Here is a 21875-nt window from a genome sequence, read left to right on the forward strand (position 1 = left end):
CAAAAACGGTCAGGAATCACACAGCCCCAGTGAAGACGGTTGCCATCTCGGTGGAACCTCCAAATTGTAAAAGTTAGACTCAGGACTCATAGTTTGTCAGACCACTCTGTTTTATTAGCACAGCGCTCTGCTAATACATTCAGATAATGTGAGCCTCCATGCAAGATTCAAACAGTCTTATTTATACAGATAAAAGGGTGTAAACTAAACAAAGGGACAGAGAGAGCAAAATTGTAAAATATGCATGGAGCACAATATGCATAACCTGCTTCCTTGTTAACTCTTATCGATCTAAGACTAATGCTTCACCAATTGCCCTTAAGTGGCAAGTTAAGCAGTTAATGTCTGCTTTCCTGCCCCCCTGGCTTGCAGCATTTCTCATTTCTACTTAAAGGTACATACAGCATTTTTTTAATTCATTCTATTTCTTTAATATAATTCATTTCACTTTCACAACAGTCTCTTCCCATTCTGTATGTGTGAAACTGATTGTTCCTTCCTAAGTGGAGCACTTTGCATTTGTCTTTGTTAAACTTCATCCTGTTTAACTCAGACCATTTCTCCAATTTGTCCAGATCATTTTGAATTATGACCCTGTCCTCCAAAGCAGTTGCAATCCCTCCCAGTTTGGTATCATCCGCAAACTTAATAAGCGTACTTTCTATGCCAATATCTAAGTCGTTGATGAAGATATTGAACAGCGCCGGTCCCAAAACAGACCCCTGCGATACCCCACTCGTTATGGCTTTCCAGCAGGATTGGGAACTATTAATAACAACTCTCTGAGTACGGTTATCCAGCCAGTTATGCACCCACCTTATAGTAGCCCCATCTAAATTGTATTTGCCTAGTTTATCAATAAGAATATCATGCGAGACGGTATGAAATGCCTTACTAAAGTCTAGGTATACCACATCCACAGCCTCACCCTTATCCACAAGGCTCGTTATCCTATCAAAGAAAGCTATCAGATTGGTTTGACATGATTTGTTCTTCACAAATCCATGCTGGCTGTTCCCTATCACCTTACCACCTTCCAAGTGTTTGCAGATGATTTCCTTAATTACTTGCTCCATTATCTTCCCTGGCACAGAAGTTAAACTCACTGGGGTCTGTAGTTTCCTGGGTTGTTTTTATTTCCCTTTTTATAGATGGGCACTATATTTGCCCTTTTCCAGTCTTCTGGAATCTCTCCCGTCTCCCATGATTTTCCAAAGATAATAGCTAGAGGCTCAGATACCTCCTCTATTAGCTCCTTGAGTATTCTAGGATGCATTTCATCAGGCCCGGGTGACTTGCAGGCATCTAACTTTTCTAAGTGATTTTTAACTTGTTCTTTTTTTATTTTATCTGCTAAACCTACCCCCTTCCCATTAGCATTCACTATGTTAGGCATTCCTTCAGACTTCTCGGTGAAGACCGAAACAAAGAAGTCATTAAGCATCTCCGCCATTTCCAAGTTTCCTGTTACTGTTTCTCCCTCTTCACTAAGCAGTGGGCCTACCCTGTCTTTGGTCTTCCTCTTGCTTCTAATGTATTGATAAAAAGTCTTCTTGTTTCCCTTTATTCCCGTAGCTAGTTTGAGCTCATTTTGTGCCTTTGCCTTTCTAATCTTGCCCCTGCATTCCTGTGTTGTTTGCCTATATTCATCCTTTGTAATCTGTCCCAGTTTCCATTTTTTATATGACTCCTTTTTATTTTTTAGATCATGCAAGATCTCATGGTTAAGCCAAGGTGGTCTTTTGCCACATTTTCTATCTTTCCTAACCAGCGGAATAGCTTGCTTTTGGGCCCTTAATAGTGTCCCTTTGAAAAACTGCCAACTCTCCTCAGTTGTTTTTCCCCTCAGTCTTGATTCCCATGGGACCTTACCTATCAGCTCTCTGAGCTTACCAAAATCTGCCTTCCTGAAATCCATTGTCTCTATTTTGCTGTTCTCCCTTCTACCCTTCCTTAGAATTGCAAACTCTATGATTTCATGATCACTTTCACCCAGGCTGCCTTCTACTTTCAAATTCTCAACGAGTTCCTCCCTATTTGTTAAAATCAAGTCTAGAACAGCTTCCCCCCAGTAGCTTTTCAACCTTCTGAAATAAAAAGTTGTCTCCAATGCAGTCCAGGAATTTGTTGGATAGTCTGTGCCCCGCTGTGTTATTTTCCCAACATATAGCCGGATAGTTGAAGTCCCCCATCACCACCAAATCTTGGGCTTTGGATGATTTTGTTAGTTGCTTAAAAAAAGCCTCATCCACCTCTTCCACCTGGTTAGGTGGCCTGTAGTAGACTCCTAGCATGACATCTCCCTTGTTTTTTACCCCTTTTAGCCTAACCCAGAGACTCTCAACACTTCCGTCTCCTATGTCCATCTCTACCTCAGTCCAAGTGTGTACATTTTTAATATACAAGGCAACACCTCCTCCCTTTTTCCCCTGTCTATCCTTCCTGAGCAAGCTGTACCCATCCACACCAGCATTCCAATCATGTGTATTATCCCACCAAGTTTCAGTAATGCCAACAATGTCATAGTTGTATTTATTTATTAGCACTTCCAGTTCTTCCTGCTTATTCCCCATACTTCTCGCATTTGTATATAGACATCTAAGATACTGGTTTGATCTTTCCTCCCAGTTTTGTCCTGACCCTCCTTTCCCTCTGACAATATAGCCCACACTCCCTCTCGTTTTTGACCCATCTCCCCGGTCTCCATGTTCCCCACTTACCTGTGGGCTTTGCTCACCTGTCCCCGTCGAACCTAGTTTAAAGCCCTCCTCACTAGGTTAGCCAGTCTGTGTCCAAAGGTACTAATAACTTGAGCTGTGGTTTGGATGTGGAACAGCTGTCAAGGGCACTGAGGGGGAGATAGCAGGAGCTCATCCTTCAAAGAGGGGGGTTGGCACTGGAGGTTATTAGAAAGGACAAGAAGGCTCCATTCTGGGGTTCAGGAGGTGAATTTATCCCTCAGTGGTGGGCAGGTGATGGGTGGAAGTAGTGCTGGTTCCAGGTGCCCTTAATTCCCGCTGATTCCTCGGGGCGTTTGAGTCTCTGACAGGTTCTCGTTCCCTTGCAGCAGGAGGACCTCACGGCCAAAGGGATGCACCAGCTCCACATCATCCGGCACTTACGCCATGTGCCTGAGACAAACTCAGTGTAGCATTGGGAGCAGCCTCTAATGTTTTACTGTCTAGCTAGCTTGCTTCCTAGAATGAAGACGCATTGAGTGGGGTGATCCACAGAGAGTAGCTCAAACCTCCAAAGTGTCAGGCCAGCAGCAGGATATTAGCACTTCAGGGGATGGGTGGGTGTGGCAGTGACATCACAAAGGCCTTTTGCAGGAGCTCAGCCTATTGGTCAAAGTTGTTAGGGAGGTGGTGACCTCAGAGAGAGATGCTCACATCAGCCAGGCAAAACAGGGGCGCAGGGCCAGGGAAACCTCAGAGACCCCTGTGGCTTTGCTTCAGCAAGTCTCCTTCTCGAGCTCTCTTTGAGGACTGAGAGAGTATTAGGGTTCACATATGTGAGTGTGAGCAGGAGCCTCTTTCGAGTTTTCTCCTTTCCTTTTACCCATTTTCTTAGAAAACAGAAGTCCCTGTTGAGAAAGTAAGTGCCTCGGAGAGGTTTGTAACCTGTTCAGTCTGATCCACCTGGTGCCATCTGAATTCTAGGCATGGAAAACACTAGTTTAAGGTGGCAGAATTTTATTCCCTCCCTGGGATTTTGTCCCGTAGAATCACTGGGGATATTAGGAAAACAACAAGGAGTCTGGTGGCACCTTAAAGACTAACAGATTTATTTGGGCATAAGCTTTCGTGAGTAAAAACCTCACTTCTTCGGATGCATAGAGTGAAAGTTACAGATGCAGGCCTTATATACTGACACATGGAGAGCAGGGAGTTACTTCACAAGTGGAGAACCAGTGTTGACAGGGCCAATTAAAAAATCAGGGTGGATGTAGTCCACTCCCAATAATAGATGAGGAGGTGTCAATTCCAGGAGAGGAAAAGCTGCTTCTGTAGTGAGCCAGCCACTCCCAGTCCCTATTCAAGCCCAGATTAATGGTGTTGAATTTGCAAATGAATTTTAGTTCTGCTGTTTCTCTTTGAAGTCTGTTTCTGAAGTTTTTTTTGTTCAATGATAGTGACTTTTAAATCTGTAATAGAATGACCAGGGAGATTGAAGTGTTCACATACTGGCTTATGTATGTTACCATTCCTGATGTCCGACATGGGGACATTAGGGTTTGTCCTTTTCCTTTTCCCTTTTCCTCCATCCCTCCTTCCTTTCTCTTCATCTCTTACTTCTTTTGTCCTTTCTCTTGTTCCCCTCACACCACCAGGAGTGTGGTGTGTGTGTGTGTGTGTGTGTGTGTTGCTGGGGGTGCTCTTCACCTCCCCTTGTGGGGAGTTCATCCAAAACTGTATGGTTGAAATAGTGCTTGGACTCCACTGACACTAGATGCTGCCATCCTGTGGCTTAGCATTAGTGTCTGGGATGACTTGGGGCAAGATCTCAACCTCCCCTCAACCCACTTCACTGCTGTCAGAATCCCTCCTGCCCCCCCGCTAGAGCCGCCTCGATGCCCAACCTGGTTGGGGGTGCAGAAGAGGGTTCTGATAACTTGAGGTTTGGTTTGGAGGTGGAACAGCTGTGAAGAACACTGAGGGGGAGGTAGCAGGAGCTAATCCTACAAGGAGGGGGGTTGGCACTGGAGGATACTAGAAAGGACAAGAAGACTCCATTCTGGGGTTCAGGACGTGAATTCATCCCTCAGCGGTGGGCAGGTGGTGGGTGGAAATACTGCTGGTTCCAGGTGCCCTTAATTCCCCCTGATTCCTCGGGACCTTTGAGTCTCTGACAGGTTCTCGTTCCCTTGCAGCAGGAGGACGTCACGGCCAAAGTGATGCACCAGCTCCGCATCATCCGGCACTTGCGCCAGGTGCCTGAGACACTGCAGGGGCTGTTCCTCTGAGGCCTTCAGCAACTCCCGCTCCCTGCTGCAGGTACTGCTCTGGCTCACTGTAAATGGGGAGCTAGTGGAAGGGGAAATGGAGCCCCCTGGCCCTCACTAAAAGGGAAAGTGGTGGATTCTCCATCTCTTGATGTCATTGAATGAAGACTAGATGCCTTTCTGGAATGTGTGTGCCCAAAGAGTAACTATTGTACTATACAGTAAGCCTATGATATGCAGCGGGTTAGATTAGATGCTCTAAAGGTCTCTTCTGACCATAAAGTCTACTAATTTTGGAAACACTGAGTGTAGCATTGGGAGCAGCCTGTGATGTTTTACTGTCTAGCCCGCTTGCTTCCTAGAATGAGGATGCATTGAGTGGGGTGATCCACAGAGAGTAGCTCAAACCTTCAAAGTGTCAGGCCAGTAGCAGGACATTAGCACTTTAGGGTTTGGTTGGGTGTGGCAGTGATATCACAAAGGCCTTATCCTGGACCTCAGCCTATGGGTCAAAGGTGTTAGGGAGGTGGTTACCTGAGAGAGAGATGCTGACATCAGCCAGGCAGGACAGGAGCGCAGGGCCAGGGAAACCTCAGAGACCCCTTTGGCTTTGCTTTAGCAAGTCTCCTTCTCGAGGTCTCCCTTTTTAGGACTCAGAGAGTATTAGGGTTCAAGTATGTGAGTGCGAGGAGGAACCTCTTTCGAGTTTCTCCTTTTATTGATTTTACTAGAAAACAGACGTGCCTGTTGAGAAGGTAAGAACCTTGGAGAGGTTTTTAACCTGCTCAGTCTGCAGTCTGATCCATCTGGTGCCAGCTGAATTCTAGGCATGGAAAACACTAGTTCAAGGTGGCAGAATTTTATAGCCCACCTGGGATTTTGTGCCGTAGAATCACTGGGGACATTAGGGTTTGTCCTTTTCGTTTTACCATTTCCTCCATCCCTCCTTGCTTTCTATTGTTCCCCTCCCACCACCAGGAGTGGTGTGTGTGTGTGTGTGTGTGTGTTGCTGGGGGTGCTCTTCACCTCCCCTTGTGGGAAGTTGACACTGCAAGGGCTGTGCCTCTGTGGACATCAGCAGCTCCCACTCCCTGCTGCAGGTACTGCTCTGGCTCACTGTAAATGGGGTGCTAGTGGAAGGGGAAATGGAACCCCCTGGCACTCACTAAAAGGGAAAGTGGTGGATTCTCCATCTCTTGATGTCATTGAATGAAGACTAGATGCCTTTCTGGAATGTGTGTGCCCAAAGAGTAACTATTGTACTATACAGGAAGCCTATGATATGCAGGGGCTTAGATTAGATGCTCTAAAGGTCTCTTGTGGCCATAAAGTCTACTAATTTTGGAAACACTGAGTGTAGCATTGGGAGCAGCCTCTGATGTTTTACTGTCTAGCCCACTTGCTTCCTAGAATGAAGACGCATTGAGTGGGGTGATCCACAGAGAGTAGCTCAAACCTTCATAGTGTCAGGCCAGCAGCAGGACATTAGCACTTAAGGGTTTGATTGGTGGCAGTGATATCACAAATGTCTTTTGCAGGACCTCAGCATATTGGTCAAAGGTGTTAGGGAGGTGGTAACCTCAGAGAGAGATGCTGCCATCAGCGAGGCAGGACAGGGGCGCATGGCCAGGGAAACCTCAGAGACCCCTGTGGCTTTGCTTCAGCAAGTCTCCTTCTCGAGGTTTCTCTTGAGGACTGAGAGAGTATTAGGATTCACGTATTTGAGTGAGAGCAGGAGCCTCTTTCGAGTTGTCTCCTTTCCTTTTACTGATTTTACTAGAAAACAGACATCCCTGTTTAGAAAGCAAGAGCCTCCAAGATGTTTTGGAACCTGCTCAGTCTGATCCATCTGGTGCCAGCTGAATTCTAGGCATGGAAAACACTAGTTCAAGGTGGCAGAATTTTAATCCCTCCCTGTAATTTTGTCTGGTAGAATCACTGGGGATATTAGGGTTTGTCCTTTTCGTTTTACCTTTTCCTCCATCCCTCCTTCCTTTCTCTTTATCTCTTATTTCTTTTGTCTTTTCTCTTGTTCCCCTCCCACCACCAGGAGTGGTATATGTGTGTGTGTGTGTGTGTGTGTGTCCTTTCTCTTGTTCCCCTCCCACCACCAGGAGTGGTATATGTGTGTGTGTGTGTGTGTGTGTGTGTGTGTGTGTGTGTGTGTGTTGCTGGGGGTGCTCTTCACCTCCCCTTGTTGGGAGTTGATCCAAAACTGTATGGTTGAAATAGTGCTTGGACTCCACTGACACTAGATGCTGCCATCGTGTGGTTTAGCATTAGTGTCTGGGATGACTTGGGGCAAGATCTCAACCTCTCCGCAACCCACTTCACTGCTGCCAGAATCCCACCTGCCCCCCCTGCTAGAGCCGCCTCCCTGGCCAACCTGGGTGGGGGTGGAGAAGAGGGTTCTGATAACTTGAGCTGTGGTTTGGAGGTGGAACAGCTGTCAAGGGCACTGAGGGGGAGGTAGCAGGAGCTCACCCTACAAGGACGGGGGTTGGCACTGGAGATTCCTAGAAAGGAGAAGACGACTCCATTCTGGGGTTCAGGAGGTGAATTCATCCCTCAGTGGTGGGCAGGTGCTGGGTGTAAATACTGCTGGTTCCAGGTGTCCTTAATTGCCCCTGATTCCTCGGGGCATTTGAGTCTCTGACAGGTTCTCGTTCCCTTGCAGGAGGAGGACGTCACGGCCAAAGGGATGCACCAGCTCCGCATCATCCGGCACTGACGCCATGTGCCTGAGACACTGCAGGGGCTGTTCCTCTGAGGCCTTAGCAACTCCCTCTCCCTGCTGCAGGTACTGCTCTGGCTCACTGTAAATGGGGAGCTAGTGGAAGGGGAAATGGAGCCCCCTGGCACTCACTAAAAGGGAAAGTGGTGGATTCTCCAACTCTTGATGTCATTGATTGAAGACTAGATGCCTTTCTGGAATGTGTGTGCCCAAAAAGTAACTATTGTACTATACTGGAAGCCTATGATATGGAGGGGGTTAGATGAGATGCTGTAAAGGTCTCTTCTGGCCAGAAAGTCTCCTACTTTTGGAAACACTGAGTGTAGTATTGGGAGCAGCCTCTGATGTTTTACTGTCTAGCTAGCTTGCTTCCTAGAATGAAGACGAATTTTGTGGTGTGATCCACAGAGCGTAGCTCAAACCTTCAAAGTGTCAGGCCAGCAGCAGGACATGAGCACTTTAGGGTTTGGTTGGGTGTGGCAGTGATATCACAAAGGCTTTTTCAAGGACCTCAGCGTACTGGTCAAAGGTGTTAGGGAGGTGGTGACCTCAGAGAGAGATGCTGTCTTCAGCCAGGGAGGACAGGGGCTTACGACCAGGGAAACCTCAGAGACCCCTGTGGCTTTGCTTCAGCAAGTCTCCTTCTCGAGGTTTCTTTTTGAGGACTGAGAGAGTGTTAGGGTTGACGTATGTGAGTGCGAGCAGGAGCCTCTTTCGAGTTTTCTCCTTTCCTTTTACTTGAAAATTAGAAGGTAAGAGCCTCCCAGAGGTTTTGGAACCTGCTCAGTCTGATCCATCTGGTGCCAGCTGAATTCTCGGCATGGAAAACAGTAGTTTAAGGTGGCAGAATTTTCTTCCCTCCCTGGAATTTTGTCCCGTGGAATCACTGGGGACACTAGGGTTTGTCCTTTTCGTTTTACCTTTTCCTCCATCCCTCCTTCCTTTCTCTTCATCTCTTACTTCTTTTGTCCTTTCTCTTGTTCCCCTCCCACCTCCAGGAGTGGTGTGTGTGTTGCTGGGGGTGCTCTTCACCTCCCCTTGTGGGAAGTTGATCCAAATCTGTCGGGTTCAAATAGTGCTTGGACTCCACTGACACTAGATGCTGCCATCCTGTGGCTTAGCATTAGTGTCTGGGACAACTTGGGGCAAGATCTCAACTTCCCCGCAACCCACTTCACTGCTGGCAGAATCGCTCCTGCCCCCCCTGCTAGGGCCGCCTCCCTGCGCAACCTGGGTTGGGGTGGAGAAGAGGGTTCTGATAACTTGAGCTGTGGTTTGGAGGTAGAACAGCTGTCAAGGGTACTGAGGGGGAGGTAGCAGGAGCTCACCCTACAAGGTGGTGGGTTGGCACTGGAGGTTACTAGAAAGGACTAGAAGACTCCATTCTGGGGTTCAGGAGGTGAATTCATCCCTCAGTGGTGGGCAGGTAGTCAGTTTAAATACTGCTGGTTCCAGGTGCCCTTAATTCCCCCTGATTCCTCGGGGCGTTTGAGTCTCTGACAGGTTCTCGTTCCCTTGCAGGAGGAGGACGTCACGGCCAAAGTGATGCACCCGCATCATCCGGCACTTGCGCCAGGTGCCTGAGACACTGCAGGGGCTGTTCCTCTGAGGCCTTCAGCAACTCCCGCTCTCTGCTGCAGGTACTGCTCTGTCTCCCTGTAAATGGCGAGCTAGTGGAAGGGGAAATGGAGCCCCCTGGCACTCACTAAAAGGGAAAGTGGTGGATTCTCCATCTCTCGATGTCATTGAATGAAGACTAGATGCCTTTCTGGAATGTGTGTGCCCAAAAAGTAACTATTGTACTATACAGGAGGCCTATGATATGCAGGGGCTTAGATGAGATGCTCTAAAGGTCTCTTGTGGCATAAAGTCTACAAATTTTGGAAACACTGAGTGTAGTATTGGGAGCAGCCTCTGATGTTTTACTGTCTAGCCGGCTTGCTTCCTAGAATGAAGACGCATTGAGTGGGGTGATCCACAGAGAGTACCTGTGTCAAGGCTGTATCCCCACTTTGAAGTTTAGGGTACAAATGTAGGGGCCTGCATGAAAACTTCTAAGCTTAACCACCATCCCAAGGCTAATTTCCTCCCCTGGGTAGCCTTGAGAAACCTTTCAGCAATTCCCTGGTGAATACAGATCCAAACCCCTTGGATCTTAAAACAAGGAGAAATAAACCATCCCCCCTCCTTCCTCCCACCAACTTCTGGTGAATACAGATCCAACCCCCTTGGATCTAAAAGAAGGAGAAATTAACCATTCCCCTCCTTCCTCCCACCAACTCCTGGTGAATCAAGATCCAAACTCCTTGGATCTTAAAACAAGGAAAAATCAATCCGGTTCTTAAAAATAAGGCTTTTAATTAAAGAAAAAGGTAAAAATCATCTCTGTAAAATCAGTATGGAAATTAACCTTACAGGGTAATCAAACTTAAAGAGCTCAGAGGACTCCCCTCTAGTCTTAGGTTCAAAGTACAGCAAACAAAGATAAACACTCTAGTAAAAGGTACATTTACAAGTTGAGAAAACAAAGGAAAACTAACACGCCTTGTTTGAAATAGGAGAGACTTGTTTAGAAAGATGTGGAGAACCTGGATTGATGTCTGGTCCCTCTCAGTCCCGAGGGCGAACACCCACACAAACAAAGAACACAAACAAAAGCCTTCCCCTCCCCAAGATTTGAAAGTATCTTGTCCCCTTATTGGTCCTTTAGGTCAGATGCCAGCCAGGTTACCTGAGCTTCTTAACCCTTTAGAGGGAAAAGGATTTTGGAGTCTCTGGCCAGGAGGATTTTATAGTACTGTACACAGGACAGCTGTTACCCTTCCCTTTATAGTTATGACAACCTCAAACCTTCAAAGTGTCAGGCCAGCAGCAGGACATTAGCACTTGAGGGTTTGGTTGGGTGTGGCAGTGACATCACAAAGGCCTTTTGCAGGATGTCAGCTTATTGGTCAAATGTGTTAGGGAGGTGGTGACCTCAGAGAGAGATGCTGACATCAGCCTGGCAGGACGGGAGCACAGGGCCAGGGAAACCTCAGAGACCCCTGTGGCTTTGCTTCAGCAAGTCTCCTTCTCGGGGTCTTTCTTTGAGGACTGAGAGAGTATTAGGGTTCACGTACGTGAGTGCGTGCAGGAGCCTCTTTCGAGTTTTCTCCTTTCCTTTTACTGATTTTACTAGAAAACAGATGTCCCTGTTTAGAAGGTAAGAGCCTCCAAGAGGTTTTGGCAGCTGCTCAGTCTGATCCACGTGGTGCCAGCTGAATTCTAGGCATGGAAAACAGTAGTTTAAGATGGCAGAATTTTATTCCATCCCTTGGATTTTGTGCCGTAGAATCACTGGGGACATTAGGGTTTGTCCTTTTTGTTTTACCTTTTCCTCCATCCCTCCTTCCTTTCTCTTCATCTCTTACTTCTTTTGTCCTTTTTCCTGTTCCTCGAAAACTGTGGGGTTGAAATAGTGTTTGGACTCCACTGACACTAGATGCTGCCATCCTGTGGCTTAGCATTAGTGTCTGGGATGACTTGGGTCAAGATCTCAACTTCCCCGCAACCCACTTCACTGCTGCCAGAATCCCTCCTGCCCCACCTGCTAGAGCCGCCTCCTGGCCAACCTGGGTGGGGGTGGAGAACAGTGTTTTTTTCATACATTCATAGATTATCGGACTGGAAGGGACCTCGAGAGGTCATCGAGTCCAGTCCCCTGCCCGCCTGGCAGGACCAAATACCATCTAGACCATCCCTGATAGACATTTATCTAACCTACTCTTAAATATCTCAAGCGATGGAGATTCCACAACCTCCCTCGGCAATTTATTCCAGTGTTTAACCACCCTGACAGTTAGGAACTTTTTCCTAATGTCCAACCTAGACCTCCCTTGCTGCACTTTAAACCCATTGCTTCTGGTTCTATCCTTAGAGGCTAAGGTGAACAAGTTTTCTCCCTCCTCCTTATGACACCCTTTTAAATACCTGAAAACTGCTATCATGTCTCCTCTCAGTCTTCTCTTTTCCAAACTAAACAAAGCCAATTCTTTCAGCCTTCCTTCATAGGTCATGTTCTCAAGACCTTTAATCATTCTTGTTGCTCTTCTCTGGACCCTTTCCAATTTCTCCACATCTTTTTTAAAATGCGGTGCCCAGAACTGGACACAATACTCCAGCTGAGGCCAAACCAGAGCAGAGTAGAGCGGAAGAATGACTTCTCGTGTCTTGCTCACAACACACTTGTTAATACATCCCAGAATCAGGTTTGCTTTTTTTGCAACAGCATCACACTGTTGACTCATATTTAGCTTGTGGTCCACTATAACCCCTAGATCCCTTTCTGCCGTACTCCTTCCTAGACAGTCTCTTCCCATTCTGTATGTGTGAAACTGATTGTTCCTTCCTAAGTGGAGCACTTTGCATTTGTCTTTGTTAAACTTCATCCTGTTTAACTCAGACCATTTCTCCAATTTGTCCAGATCATTTTGAATTATGACCCTGTCCTCCAAAGCAGTTGCAATCCCTCCCAGTTTGGTATCATCCGCAAACTTAATAAGCGTACTTTCTATGCCAATATCTAAGTCGTTGATGAAGATATTGAACAGCGCCGGTCCCAAAACAGACCCCTGCGATACCCCACTCGTTATGCCTTTCCAGCAGGATTGGGAACTATTAATAACAACTCTCTGAGTACGGTTATCCAGCCAGTTATGCACCCACCTTATAGTAGCCCCATCTAAATTGTATTTGCCTAGTTTATCAAAAGAATATCATGCGAGACCGTATCAAATGCCTTACTAAAGTCTAGGTATACCACATCCACAGCCTCACCCTTATCCACAAGGCTCGTTATCCTCTCAAAGAAAGCTATCAGATTGGTTTGACATGATTTGTTCTTCACAAATCCATGCTGGCTGTTCCCTATCACCTTACCACCTTCCAAGTGTTTGCAGATGATTTCCTTAATTACTTGCTCCATTATCTTCCCTGGCACAGAAGTTAAACTCACTGGGGTCTGTAGTTTCCTGGGTTGTTTTTATTTCCCTTTTTATAGATGGGCACTATATTTGCCCTTTTCCAGTCTTCTGGAATCTCTCCCGTCTCCCATGATTTTCCAAAGATAATAGCTAGAGGCTCAGATACCTCCTCTATTAGCTCCTTGAGTATTCTAGGATGCATTTCATCAGGCCCGGGTGACTTGCAGGCATCTAACTTTTCTAAGTGATTTTTAACTTGTTCTTTTTTTATTTTATCTGCTAAACCTACCCCCTTCCCATTAGCATTCACTATGTTAGGCATTCCTTCAGACTTCTCGGTGAAGACCGAAACAAAGAAGTCATTAAGCATCTCCGCCATTTCCAAGTTTCCTGTTACTGTTTCTCCCTCTTCACTAAGCAGCGGGCCTACCCTGTCTTTGGTCTTCCTCTTGCTTCTAATGTATTGATAAAAAGTCTTCTTGTTGCCCTTTATTCCCGTAGCTAGTTTGAGCTCATTTTGTGCCTTTGCCTTTCTAATCTTGCCCCTGCATTCCTGTGTTGTTTGCCTATATTCATCCTTTGTAATCTGTCCCAGTTTCCATTTTTTATATGACTCCTTTTTATTTTTTAGATCATGCAAGATCTCATGGTTAAGCCAAGGTGGTCTTTTGCCACATTTTCTATCTTTCCTAACCAGCGGAATAGCTTGCTTTTGGGCCCTTAATAGTGTCCCTTTGAAAAACTGCCAACTCTCCTCAGTTGTTTTTCCCCTCAGTCTTGATTCCCATGGGACCTTACCTATCAGCTCTCTGAGCTTACCAAAATCTGCCTTCCTGAAATCCATTGTCTCTATTTTGCTGTTCTCCCTTCTACCCTTCCTTAGAATTGCAAACTCTATGATTTCATGATCACTTTCACCCAGGCTGCCTTCTACTTTCAAATTCTCAACGAGTTCCTCCCTATTTGTTAAAATCAAGTCTAGAACAGCTTCCCCCCTAGTAGCTTTTTCAACCTTCTGAAATAAAAAGTTGTCTCCAATGCAGTCCAGGAATTTGTTGGATAGTCTGTGCCCCGCTGTGTTATTTTCCCAACATATATCCGGATAGTTGAAGTCTCCCATCACCACCAAATCTTGGGCTTTGGATGATTTTGTTAGTTGCTTAAAAAAAGCCTCATCCACCTCTTCCACCTGGTTAGGTGGCCTGTAGTAGACTCCTAGCATGACATCTCCCTTGTTTTTTACCCCTTTTAGCCTAACCCAGAGACTCTCAACACTTCCGTCTCCTATGTCCATCTCTACCTCAGTCCAAGTGTGTACATTTTTAATATACAAGGCAACACCTCCTCCCTCTTTCCCCTGTCTATCCTTCCTGAGCAAGCTGTACCCATCCACACCAACATTCCAATCATGTGTATTATCCCACCAAGTTTCAGTGATGCCAACAATGTCATAGCTGTATTTATTTATTAGCACTTCCAGTTCTTCCTGCTTATTCCCCATACTTCTCGCATTTGTATATAGACATCTAAGATACTGGTTTGATCTTTCCTCCCAGTTTTGTCCTGACCCTCCTTTCCCTCTGACAATATAGCCCACACTCCCTCTCGTTTTTGACCCATCTCCCCGGTCTCCATGTTCCCCACTTACCTGTGGGTTTTGCTCACCTGACCCTGTCGAACCTAGTTTAAAGCCCTCCTCACTAGGTTAGCCAGTCTGTGTCCAAAGGTACTAATAACTTGAGCTGTGGTTTGGAGGTGGAACAGCTGTCAAGGACACTGAGGGGGAGATAGCAGGAGCTCGTCCTTCAAGCAGGGGGGTTGGCACTGGCGGTTACTAGAAAGGACAAGAAGACTCCATTCTGGGGTTCAGGAGGTGAATTCATTCCTCAGTGGTGGGCAGGTGCTGGGTGGAAATACTGCTGGTTCCAGGTGCCCTTAATTCCCTCTGATTCCTCGGGGCGTTTGAGTCTCTGACAGGTTCTCGTTCCCTTGCAGCAGGAGGACGTCACGGCCAAAGTGATGCACCAGCATCATCCGGCACTTGCGCCAGGTTCCAGAGACACTGCAGGGTTTGTGCCTCTGAGGCCATCAGCAGCGGGTTAGATTAGATGCTCTAAAGGTCTCTTGTGGCCATAAAGTCTCCTAATTTTGGAAACACTGAGTGTAGCATTGGGAGCAGCCTCTGATGTTTTACTGTCTAGCCCGCTTGCTTCCTAGAATGAGGACGCATTGAGTGCGGTGATCCACAGAGAGTAGCTCAAACCTTCAAAGTGTCAGGCCAGTAGCAGGACATTAGCACTTTAGGGTTTGGTTGGGTGTGGCAGTGATATCACAAAGGCCTTATCCTGGACCTCAGCCTATGGGTCAAAGGTGTTAGGGAGGTGGTTACCTGAGAGAGAGATGCTGACATCAGCCAGGCAGGACAGGAGCGCAGGGCCTGGGAAACCTCAGAGACCCCTGTGGCTTTGCTTCAGCAAGTCTCCTTCTCGACGTCTCCCTTTAGGACTCAGAGAGTATTAGGGTTCAAGTATGTGAGTGCGAGGAGGAACCTCTTTCGGGTTTTCTCCTTTTATTGATTTTACTAGAAAACAGACGTACCTGTTGAGAAGGTAAGAGCCTTGGAGAGGTTTTTAACCTGCTCAGTCTGATCCATCTGGTGCCAGCTGAATTCTAGGCATGGAAAACACTAGTTCAAGGTGGCAGAATTTTATAGCCCACCTGGGATTTTGTGCCGTAGAATCACTGGGGACATTAGGGTTTGTCCTTTTCGTTTTACCTTTTCCTCCATCCCTCCTTCCTTTCTCTTGTTCCCCTCTCACCACCAGGAGTGGTGTGTGTGTGTGTGTGTTGCTGGGGGTGCTCCTCACCTCCCCTTATGGGAAGTTGACACTGCAGGGGCTGTGCCTCTGTGGACATCAGCAACTCCCACTCCCTACTGCATGTACTGCTCTGGCTCACTGTAAATGGGGTGCTAGTGGAAGGGGAAATGGAGCCCCCTGGCACTCACTAAGAGGGAAAGTGGTGGATTCTCCATCTCTTGATGTCATTGAATGAAGACTAGATGCCTGTCTGGAATGTGTGTGCCCAAAAAGTAACTATTGTACTATACAGGAAGCCTGTGATATGCAGGGGCTTAGATTAGATGCTCTAAAGGTCTCTTGTGGCCATAAAGTCTACTAATTTTGGAAACACTGAGTGTAGCATTGGGAGCAGCCTCTGATGTTTTACTGTCTAGCCCGCTTGCTTCCTAGAGTGAGGACGCATTGAGTGGGGTGATCCACAGAGAGTAGCTCAAACCTTCAAAGTGTCAGGCCAGTAGCAGGATATTAGCACTTTAGGGTTTGGTTGGGTGTGGCAGTGATATCACAAAGGCCTTTCCCAGGACCTCAGCCTATTGGTCAAAGGTGTTAGGGAGGTGGTGACCTCAGAGAGAGATGCTGACATCAGCCAGGCAGGAGAGGGGCGCAGGGCCAGGGAAACCTCAGAGACCCCTGTGGCTTTGCTTCAGCAAGTCTCCTTCTCGAGGTCTCTCTTTGAGGACTGAGAGAGTATTAGGCTTCACGTATTTGAGTTAGAGCAGGAGCCTCTTTCGAGTTGTCTCCTTTCCTTTTACTGATTTTACTAGAAAACAGACGTCCCTGTTTAGAAGGTAAGAGCCTCCAAGAGGTTTTGGAAGCTGCTCAGTCTGATCCATCTGGTGCCAGCTGAATTCTAGGCATGGAAAACACTAGTTCAAGGTGTCAGAATTTTATAGTCCACCTGGGATTTTGTGCCGTAGTATCATTGGGGACATTAGGGTTTGTCCTTTTCGTTTTACCTTTTCCTCCATCCCTCCTTCCTTTCTCTTCATCTCTTACTTCTTTTGTCCTTTCTCCTGTTCCCCTCCCACTAACAGGAGTGGTGTGTGTGTGTATGTGTGTGTTGCTGGGGGTGCTCTTCACCTCCCCTTGTGGGAAGTTGATCCAAAATTGTGGCAAGATCTCAACCTTCCCGCAACCCACTTCACTGCTGCCAGAATCCCTCCTGCCCCCCCTGCTAGAGCCACCTCCCTGCCCAACCTGGGTGGGGGTGGAGAAGAGGGTTCTGATAACTTGAGCTGTGGTTTGGAGGTGGAACAGCGGTCAAGGGCACTGAGGGGGAGGTAGCAGGAGCTCACCCTACAAGAACGGGGGTTGGTATTGGAGGTTACTAGAAAGGACAAGAAGACTCCATTCTGGGGTTCAGGAGGTGAATTCATCCCTCAGTGGTGGGCAGGTGCTAAGTGGAAATACTGCTGGTTCCAGGTTCCCTTAATTCCCCCTGATTCCTCGGGGCGTTTGAGTCTCTGACAGGTTCTCGTTCCCTTGCAGCAGGAGGACGTCATGGCCAAAGTGATGCACCAGCATCATCCGGCACTTGCGCCAGCTTCCTGAGACACTGCAGGGGCTGTTCCTCTGAGGCCATCAGCAACTCCCGCTCCCTGCTGCAGGTACTGCTCTGGCTCACTGTAAACGGGGAGCTAGTGGAAGGGGAAATGGAGCCCCCTGGCACTCACTAAAAGGGAAAGTGGTGGATTCTCCATCTCTTGATGTCATTGAATGAAGACTAGATGCCTTTCTGGAATGTGTGTGCCCAAAAAGTAACTATTGTACTATAGAGGAAGCCTATGATATGCAGGGGCTTAGATGAGATGCTCTAAAGGTCTCTTCTGGCCATAAAGTCTACTAATTTTGGAAACAGTGAGTGTAGCATTGGAAGCAGCCTCTGATGTTTTACTGTCGAGCCGGCTTGCTTCCTAGAATGAAGACGCATTGAGTGGGGTGATCCACAGAGAGTAGCTCAAACCTTCAAAGTGTCAGGCCAGCAGCAGGACATTAGCACTTCAGCGTTTGGTTGGGTGTGGCAGTGACATCACAAAGGCCTTTTGCAGGAGCTCAGCCTATTGGTCAAAGGTGTTAGGGAGGTGGTTACCTCAGAGAGAGATGCTGACATCAGCCAGGCAGGACAGGGGCGCAGGGCCAGGGAAACCTCAGGGACCCTTGTGGCTTTACTTCAGCAAGTCTCCTTCTCCAGGTCTCTCTTTGAGGACTGAGAGAGTATTAGGGTTCACGTATTTGAGTGCCAGCAGGAGCCTGTTTAAAGTTTTCTCCTTTCCTTTTACTGATTTTACTAGAAAACAGACGTCCCTGTTAGAATCATAGAATCATAGAATATCAGAGTTGGAAGGGACCTCAAGAGGTCATCTAGTCCAACCCCCTGCTCAAAGCAGGACCAATTCCCAGCTAAATCATCCCAGCCAGGGCTTTGTCAAGCCGGGCCTTAAAAACCTCCAAGGAAGGAGACTCCACCACCTCCCTAGGTAACGCATTCCAGTGTTTCACCACCCTCCTAGTGAAATAGTTTTTCCTGATATCCAACCTGGACCTCCCCCACTGCAACTTGAGACCATTGCTCCTTGTACTGTCATCTGCCACCACTGAGAACAGCCGAGCTCCATCCTCTTTGGAACCCCCCCTTCAGGTAGTTGAAGGCTGCTATCAAATCCCCCCCTCATTCTTCTCTTCTGGAGACTAAACAATCCCAGTTCCCTCAGCCTCTCCTCATAAGTCATGTGCTCCAGACCCCTAATCATTTTTGTTGCCCTCCGCTGAACTCTTTCCAATTTTTCCACATCCTTCTTGTAGTGTGGGGCCCAAAACTGGACACAGTATTCCAGATAAGGCCTCACCAATGTCGAATAAAGGGGAATGATCACGTTCCTCGATCTGCTGGCAATGCCCCTACTTATACAGCCCAAAATGCCGTTAGCCTTCTTGGCAACAAGAGCACACTGTTGACTCATATCCAGCTTCTCGTCCACTGTGACCCCTAGGTCCTTTTCTGCAGAACTGCTACCTAGCCATTCGGTCCCTAGTCTGTAGCAGTGCATGGGATTCTTCCGTCCTAAGTGCAGGACTCTGCACTTGTCCTTGTTGAACCTCATCAGGTTTTTTTCGGCCCAATCCTCTAATGTGTCTAGGTCCCTCTGTATCCGATCCCTACCCTCTAGTGTATCTACCACGCCTCCTAGTTTAGTGTCATCTGCAAACTTGCTGAGAGTGCAGTCCACACCATCCTCCAGATCATTAATAAAGATATTAAACAAAACCGGTTCAGGACCGACCCTTGGGGCACTCCGCTTGAAACCGGCTGCCAACTAGACATGGAGCCATTGATCACTACCCGTTGAGCCCAACGATCTAGCCAGCTTTCTATCCAGCTTACAGTCCATTCATCCAGCCCATACTTCTTTAACTTGGCGGCAAGAATACTGTGGGAGACCGTATCAAAAGCTTTGCAAAAGTCAAGGAATAACACATCCACTGCTTTCCCCTCATCCACAGAGCCAGTTATCTCATCATAGAAGGCAATTAGGTTAGTCAGGCACGACTTCCCCTTCGTGAATCCATGCTGACTGTTCCTGATCACTTTCCTCTCCTCTAAATGTTTCATAATTGATTCCTTGAGGACCTGCTCCATGATTTTTCCAGGGACTGAGGTGAGGCTGACTGGCCTATAGTTCCCCGGATCCTCCTCCTTCCCTTTTTTAAAGGTGGGCACGACATTCGCCTTTTTCCAGTCATCTGGGACCTCCCCCGATCGCCATGAGTTTTCAAAAATAATGGCTAATGGCTCTGCAATCTCACCCGCCAACTCCTTTAGCACCCTCGGATGCAGCGCACCCGGCCCCATGGACTTGTGCACGTCCAGTTTTTCTAAATAGTCCCGAACCACTTCTTTCTCCACAGAGGGCTGGTCACCTTCTCCCCATGCTGTACTGCCCAGTGCAGCAATCTGGGAGCTGACCTTGTGCGTGAAGACAGAGGCAAAAAAATCATTGAGTACATTAGCTTTTTCCACATCCTCGGTCACTAGGTTGCCTCCCTCATTCAGTAGGGGGCCCACACTTTCCTTGATTTTCTTCTTCTTGCTAACATACCTGTAGAAACCCTTCTTGTTACTCTTAACATCTCTTGCTAACTGCAACTCCAAATGTGATTTGGCCTTCCTGATTTCACTCCTGCATGCCTGAGCAATATTTTTATACTCCTCCCTGGTCATTTGTCCAATCTTCCACTTCTTGTAAGCTTCTTTTTTGCCTTTAAGATCAGCAAGGATTTCACTGTTTAGCCAAGCTGGTCTGCCATATTTACTATTCTTTCTACACATCGGGATGGTTTGTTCCTGCAACCTCAATAAGGATTCTTTAAAATACAGCCAGCTCTCCTGGACCCCTTTGCCCTTCATGTTATTCTCCCAGGGGATCCTGCCCATCTGTTCCCTGAGGGAGTCAAAGTCTGCTTTTCTGAAGTCCAGGGTCCGTATTCTGCTGCTCTCCTTTCTTCCTTGTGACAGGATCCTGAACTAGACCATCTCATGGCCACTGCCTCCCAGGTTCCCATCCACTTTTGCTTCCCCTATTAATTCTTCCCTGTTTGTGAGTAGCAGGTCAAGAAAAGCTCTGCCCCTAGTTGGTTCCTCCAGCACTTGCACCAGGAAATTGTGCCCTACACTTTCCAAAAATTTCCTGGATTGTCTGTGCACCGCTGTATTGCTCTCCCAGCAGATATCAGGGTGATTAAAGTCTCCCATGAGAACCAGGGCCTGCGATTTAGTAACTTCTGCTAGTTGCCAGAAGAAAGCCTCGTCCACCTCATCCCCCTGGTCTGGTGGTCTATAGCAGACTCCAACCACGACATCCCCCTTGTTGCTCACACTTCTCAATTTTATCCAGAGACTCTCAGGTTTTTCTGCAGTTTCATACCGGAGCTCTGAGCAGTCATACTCCTCTCTTACATACAACGCAACTCCCCCACCTTTTCTACCCTGCCTGTCCTTCCTGAACAGTTTATATCCATCCATGACAGTACTCCAGTCATGTGAGTTATCCCACCAAGTCTCTGTTATTCCAATCACATCATAGTTCCCTGACTGTGCCAGGACTTCCAGTTCTCCCAGCTTGTTTCCCAGGCTTCTTGCATTTGTGTATAGGCACTTAAGATAACTCATCGATCGTCCCTCTTTCTCAGCATGAGACAGGAGTCCTCCCCCCTTGCGCTCTCCTGCTTGTGCTTCCTCCCAGGATCCCATTTCCCCACTTACCTCAGGGCTTTGGTCTCCTTCCCCCGGTGAACCTAGTTTAAAGCCCTCCTCACTAGGTTAGCCAGCCTGCTGGCGAAGATGCTCTTCCCTCTCTTCGTTAGGTGGAGCCCGTCTCTGCCTAGCACTCCTCCTTCTTGGAACACCATCCCATGGTTGAAGAATCCAAAGCCTTGTCTCCGACACCACCTGCATAGCCATTCGTTGACTTCCACGATTCGACGGTCTCTACCCCGGCCTTTTCCTTGCACAGGGAGGATGGACGAGAACACCACTTGCGCCTCAAACTCCTTTATCCTTCTTCCCAGAGCCACGTAGTCTGCAGTGATCTGCTCAAGGTCATTCTTGGCAGTATCATTGGTGCCCACGTGGAGAAGCAGGAAGGGGTAGCGATCCGAGGGCTTGATGAGTCTCGGCAGTCTCTCCGTCACATCGTGTATCCTAGCTCCGGGCAAGCAGCAGACCTCTTGGTTTTCCCAGTCGGGGCGGCAGATAGATGACTCAGTCCCCCTGAGGAGGGAGTCCCCGACCACCACCACCCTCCTCCTCCTCTTGGGAGTTGTGGTCGTGGAACCCCCATCCCTAGGACAGTGCATCTTTTGCCTTCCAATCGGTGGAGTCTCCTTCTGCTCCCTTCCCTCAGATGGGTCATCTAGTCCACTCTCTGCATTAGTACCTGTAGAGAGAACATGGAAACGATTGCTCACCTGTATCTCCATTGCTGGTGCATGGACGCTCCTCTTTCTCCTTCTGGAAGTCACATGCTGCCAAACCTCTTCACAATCCTTCTGTCCCTGCTGCGCCTGCTCTGAATCTTAAGAACATTGTGGCCGTAGAAGCATCTCCTGACGTCTGTCCAGGAAATCTTCATTTTCCCTTATGCAACGCAGAGTCGATACTCGTTTCTCCAGGCCTCGAAGCTTCTCTTCCAATATGGAGACCAGCTTGCCCTTCGTACAGACAAAGTCGCTTCTGTCCTGTGGAAGAAAGACAAACATGGCACAGCCTGTGCAGGTGACAACAGCTGATCGCTCACCTTCCACATCACCGTCCTCTTAAGAACTTCCTCAACTGTTGCAGGAACTACTCAGACAAAGCTGCAGATGTAAGCCTCAGT

The sequence above is a fragment of the Chrysemys picta genome, unplaced genomic scaffold (genome assembly GCF_011386835.1).
Source record: "Chrysemys picta bellii isolate R12L10 unplaced genomic scaffold, ASM1138683v2 scaf457, whole genome shotgun sequence".
NCBI classification, from domain to species: domain Eukaryota; kingdom Metazoa; phylum Chordata; order Testudines; family Emydidae; genus Chrysemys; species Chrysemys picta.